The 5481-nt window shown below is 51.8% G+C and overlaps 1 long non-coding RNA gene across 1 annotated transcript; it reads right to left on the reverse strand.

The window, feature by feature from the left end:
• Positions 1-745: 745 nt before the first annotated feature.
• Positions 746-3259, reverse strand: LOC140700619 (uncharacterized). Its single transcript, XR_012079057.1, has 2 exons — positions 2983-3259; positions 746-1503 (listed from the first exon to the last, which is right to left on the reverse strand). It is a non-coding gene; the product is annotated as an uncharacterized lncRNA (long non-coding RNA).
• Between the last annotated feature and the right edge of the window lie 2222 nt (positions 3260-5481).

Here is a 5481-nt window from a genome sequence, read left to right on the forward strand (position 1 = left end):
AGATCACTAAGTTCAGGGAAGGAGGAACTCAGGTGTTCAAAGCACCTGCTAGACACCAAATGTTCTATCACCTAAAACACCTAAAATCCACCCTCCACGTAGGCTTGTAACTAGACCTCAAAAATACAGGAAGAGGGGAATTAACAATGTTGAATACCAAGATGTGCACAATGCATATGAAATATGATAAAGTGTGTGCAATGCTTAGCATATGTAAGGAAGCCTGATAAACTCAGAAAGAAGATCCAGCCCTTTGCTGAGGAGATGGCTGTGTGACATTATTCCTGGCTGCATTCCCCAGGCCTAGCACAGTGCCTGGCATATCTGGTAGAGGGTAGGAATATGGAGTATGAAGCCAGATTTTGTGGCTGCCAATCCAACTTAGTCACTGTGTGACCTTAGATAATCATTCAACTTCTCTTTGCCTCAGTTGCCCACTTGTGAAATGGTAAACAGGAATACCTCTCTCATATTGTAATTGCAGAATGAAATGAGCTCATAAGTGCAAAGTGCTTAAGACAGCACTGGCAAACCATAAGAGTTGCAAACATAACCACCTGGGGACTTGCTACAGGCTGGGGAGCTCATCTGGCCTCACCCCCACCCTGTAACATAAAGTGTAATGAAGCTCCCTTTTCCAGGTGGGAGAACTGAAGGAAGTACCTCTGCCCAGATCTTCCAGTTCTGAACTGGCCTGAGACTCCTACCCAGGCCCGCCTAACAGTAACAGCAAAACAATATATAATTGTTTGTTTGTTTGTTTTAATGTTCTAGGCCTTTACAGATAGGCACACATTTACTTCTCACAACAATTGTATGAAGTAAGAGCCGCTAACCCCCATATGATGGAAGCAGAAACTGAGAGTGAGAGAGCTTAAGTCATTTTCTCGAGACCTTAGAGTTAGCAAGTATCAAGGGCGGATTCAAGCCCAAGCCTAGGAACCTGACTTGTCCCCACGCGAAAGGAGAGTGCCACCGGTCCCCGGTGCCTGAGGTTGGGTGGGCTGGCCAGATGTCCCGGCTCATCTTCTCAGCTCCTCTCGGGACTGGGGGTTTAGGACCGGCGGCTCGCTGGTGGCAGACAGGTCGGAGAGGCCTGGAGCAGGGGCGGGTCTGCGGCGCGGGGCGGGGCGGGGCGGGACTGCAGAGAGCTGCCCGGGCAGGACGCCTCCTGCGCGCGCTTGCCCCGCGGGAAGCCCGGCTGGGGCCCCGCCTGCGCGGGCGCCGGGGCTCTCTGCCCGCAGCCCTCCGGGGCCCGTAGCCCGCGCGTTCCTTTCGCTTTTAGCCCGAGCGGCGCTGATTACTCAGAATCGCCCCCACTTGGTTGGCTGAGTGACAAAGATCAGCAGTGGTTGTTCGAGGGTGCCCCTGCCTCCAGCAGAAAGCACCCCAGGCCGAGAGCCCCGGAAGACTCGAATCTCCTCTCGCTCTGCCTCTCGCTCTCAGTGGGACTGGGTTGGGGCCTCAGTTTGCCCATCTGTGTGACTGACGTCGACAGTGTTTCTGCACAATCCAGAGAAAGGTGTACGTTGTGGAAACAGCCTGACTTTTCTTTGAAGTCTTCTATTTTCAGCTACAATAATTCTGAAAGTTATATTCTTCACCATTGTTATCTGTTTTAATAAATCTACATTATATTTAATGTGAAAGGAGATAAAATTGTCACCTAGGAAAAATAGTCTGTGATTTAAACAGTGGTTCGAGTCCTGTTTGAGACACAGAGGAAGCCCTAGGAAGGCCCTTTCAACCCCCTTTCATCTGTCAATCTGATTTGTCGTGGGTATTTTTTATTCTTCCCCAGTAAGACCTTTACAATCTCACTGGTGACCAGTGGGGTGGGGAAGACTGGGTTTTACCACTAAATATATTCAGTTAGAAGTTCTTGGTCTGCCTTTTTTTTTTTTGCCTGTGGGACCTCGGTTAAGCCATTGACACTTACTGAGCCTCAGTCTCCCGTCTATGAAATGGGGAGAAGACTCGCAGCGTTGCTGGGAGGATTCGGGATGGTATTTGCTAAGGGTCTGCCCTGCGCTGGATGACCCATGGACGAGGATGCTAGTGGGTGGGGACTCTGAGGGTCTGAGCCTGGATTTCTTCGCTCTGCTCCTTCCGGTGGCCCCGGAGCGCCCGCCCCTGAGCAAGGGCTGGGCGGGGTCGGCTTCCAGCCTCCCGAGGCCCCGCTGCAGCGGTGGCACCGGTCCCGCCTCCCCCACCGGCCAGCTCCCGGGGCGGGACCCGCGGCAACCTGCGGGCAGAAGGCCAGGCTTTATTTACACAAAAGCAGCCGGTGGAAGCTGGCCTTGTATGGATGAAACGTTGGCGGGCCGAAACGTCGCCGGGGGCGGGGGAGGCTGTAAGAAGCGGCCTTAGCCTGATAGGAATCTATGAATAAACAACGTGAATCAAAGAATGCATTGAAATGACCTCCTAGAATCACAGAAACACGACCCAAAGGAGGCCTTTTGAATCCTCCCACACGTCCCATCCTATCAGATAGTTTGGCAAAGTGAGGCTCGAATCATTCTGTAGTATTACCAAGCCAGAGTGCCTGCCCTACAGACCCCGCCTTCCTGAGGTCGCCTGTGGGGGCGCGACTTCAGGGCTGGGAGCGGGATCTGGGTCTGAAATAAAGAAGGGAAAGGGGAACTCCGCTTTCTGGGCACCTACTCTTGTGCTAGGCATAGTTCCTATGTAATTTCACTGCCTTCTCACACCGCGCTTTGAGGGAGGGATTCCCATTTTTCATCTGGCTAAACGCTGGCTCAGGTAGGCAAGCGAACTCACTTGCTCCAGGACACAAACATCGGTAAGTAGAACAGCTGGATTCAAATAGAATTCGGTCCCGGGCTCTTTCCACCCAACTGCGCTGCCGGCGGAGGCGCAGGGGTAAAGCACAAAATGCGCGGTTGCGACGTCAGGACAGCAGCGCGATGGCCCAGGTGTTTCTGGGCGCCGCCCCTTCCCTCATCGTCCTTCACCTACCTACTGGGTGTCCACTGCCCCCTCCAGTTCTACTTGTCAGCTGATTGGCGGCCGCCGCGCCCGCTCGCCTGATTTAGCAGCCGGAAGTCGCAAGCCGGGTGATCGCTGACCTAGAGCCCCTAGTCTTATCACTGCCAAAGCCAACGTTGCCCTAGAGGACACACAGGTGCTGCGCCCAGGGCGCGCGTTTCTCCGGCCTCCGCCCTAGTCACGGGGCTGCATCCGGTCTGGGAGCAATGGAATCGGGTTAAGCCGCCCCTTTCCCGGCAGGGGCCTGCCCACGCTCACCCTGCGGAGGCCCGGAACAGGTTTCTTCACTTTCCCTGGCCCAGCTCCTGCTGGGGGCGAGGAAGGGAAGCTGGTTGCTCAATATGCCTAAGGATTGTTCTGGTTCTCAGGAGACTTGTGGACAAGCCATCAGTCAGGTGGACCCATCTCAAGCCACTAGGCACGTACAGTGTCTTGTATACCGCGGTCTACACAGCAAACCCTTAGGGCTCCTCATGTGACAGGTGGGGCCCGTGCTCTGCACAAGGCGGGCCAGTGTCAAGTTCCAAGGAGAAGATGGGCAGAATGAGATGAGTCACCCAGCCCTCTGAGTCCATCCAGCAGTAAGGAGGTGTGGAAGGCCAGTGTCAGGTTTGGCCTGGGGGTGGCACACTGACCAGTCACTGGGCCTCCATCAATCAGTATGCGCCAAATGACCCTGGAGGACTTTCCCAGAAGCCCCAGCTCCTTTGCTTTATAGCTCTTGGCCAAGTAGAAACCTTGGGCAGAAAATCCAGGCATATGACAGATAGAACTTCATACATATTTATTGAGTGCCAGGCACTGTACGAGGCCCCGGGGATACCACCATGACCCAGACACAGAGCCTGCCCTCACCTATCCCAGCCTAATCAGACAGGTAACAGGTCATTTTAATTTGGAACCATTTTTTGGAGTGCGTCTGGGAGAAGATGGTTGGTTGTGGGTGGGGCCAGGAGGCATTAGGAAAGACTTTCTAAGGCTTCAAACTCTACCATTTTCCTCCTTTCTTCCACCTTTCTGCACGTATTTCTTCAGTGGCTGCATCATGCTAATTGCTCAAGGAGCAGTTGGTGGTTCTCCAGAGACAACAGGGTATGGTGTTATGATGCAGTGGTTAAAACATCGGGACTCTGACTACAGCCACCTACTCTGTGCCCCTGAATGATTTGCATTTCTCTGGGCTTGGCTTTCTTTATCTGTAAAACAGGGAGAACGATAATCCCGGCTTCGTAAAACAAGGCCTGGCCCACAGTAGGCTTTAATGAGTGGAATCTAACACATTGCTTTGTTGTGGTTCACACACTGCTTCTGATCTTCATGACAACCACCTCCTCCACTCCCAGCCCCCAATGTGGTTGGCAGCGCAGGTAACTTCATACCCATTTTACAGATGAGGAAGCTGATTTGGACAAATTAGCAAAATTGCTCATGTCTGGTAAGTTTTCAAGACCAGCACCCTGGGGAGGAGGGGCCTCCCGAAATAGGGGAGATATTCTGACCTTCACCTGCCCTTCCTGAAACAAACCCCAGATGACTGGTTGAGACTGAACTGTCTGGGGAACTTCCTTTGACCTAGATCCTGTCAGCTATACCCCAACACCAGCCAGAAAAATGCATGCAGCCACACCTTAAGCATTCTTGCCCCAACTTGCACTTCGTGCTGGGGATTGCTCTTTCAGAGACTATTTTTTAAAGGGGGGAATATCTGATAATTGGACACCTACTATGTGCCAGACCCTACACCAGGTATGCTCATGAGGGTTATTTTATCTCCTGTAAGCCATCATATGAGGGCAGGGAAAGGAGAAGAGAGAAGAGCAGGAAGAGAAAGAGGAAAGAATAAACCCACCCCAACTGCTCTCCATAATAAAAGTTGATGCATGCGCATACAACCCTGAGTGTTCTCTCTAAAGTGCCAATGTGATGATGTTATTCCAACTCTCTTGCTTAAAATCTCCCAGTGGTCCCCCACTGCCTTTATACAAAGTCCACACTGAGGAAAGGCAGACTCAGCTAGCCACATAATCACATCTGCTGTGCCCACTAATCTCCTGGCCATTGAACATGCAGTTTCTTTTTCCTGGAATGCCCTTTCCAGCTCCTTACTTCCTTTCCTACTTTTATGTAGGCAAAAAACCATTCATCCTTCAGCTCTCAGCTTTAGATGTCACCTCCTCCAGGAAGTCTTCCTTGTCCACTCAGACAGGGCTAGGCCTGTCTACACTCTATTGTAGATATTTAACAGTCTGTCCCACTAGATGATGAGCTCCTTAGGGTCAGGGACCATGTCCTATTCCTGTGTCCTCAGCACCAAGCATGGTGTGGCTCATACTAAGCACTCAATAAATATTTAATGGATGGATGAAAAAAGGTTGAGCACAAAAATTATCTCCATTTCACAGAGGAGAAAATCAAGTCTCAAAGAAGGCAAAGATACCTCTCTCAGTTCAGACAGCTGGTTAGTGTGGG

The sequence above is a fragment of the Vicugna pacos genome, chromosome 13 (genome assembly GCF_048564905.1).
Source record: "Vicugna pacos chromosome 13, VicPac4, whole genome shotgun sequence".
In the NCBI taxonomy this organism is placed as follows: domain Eukaryota; kingdom Metazoa; phylum Chordata; class Mammalia; order Artiodactyla; family Camelidae; genus Vicugna; species Vicugna pacos.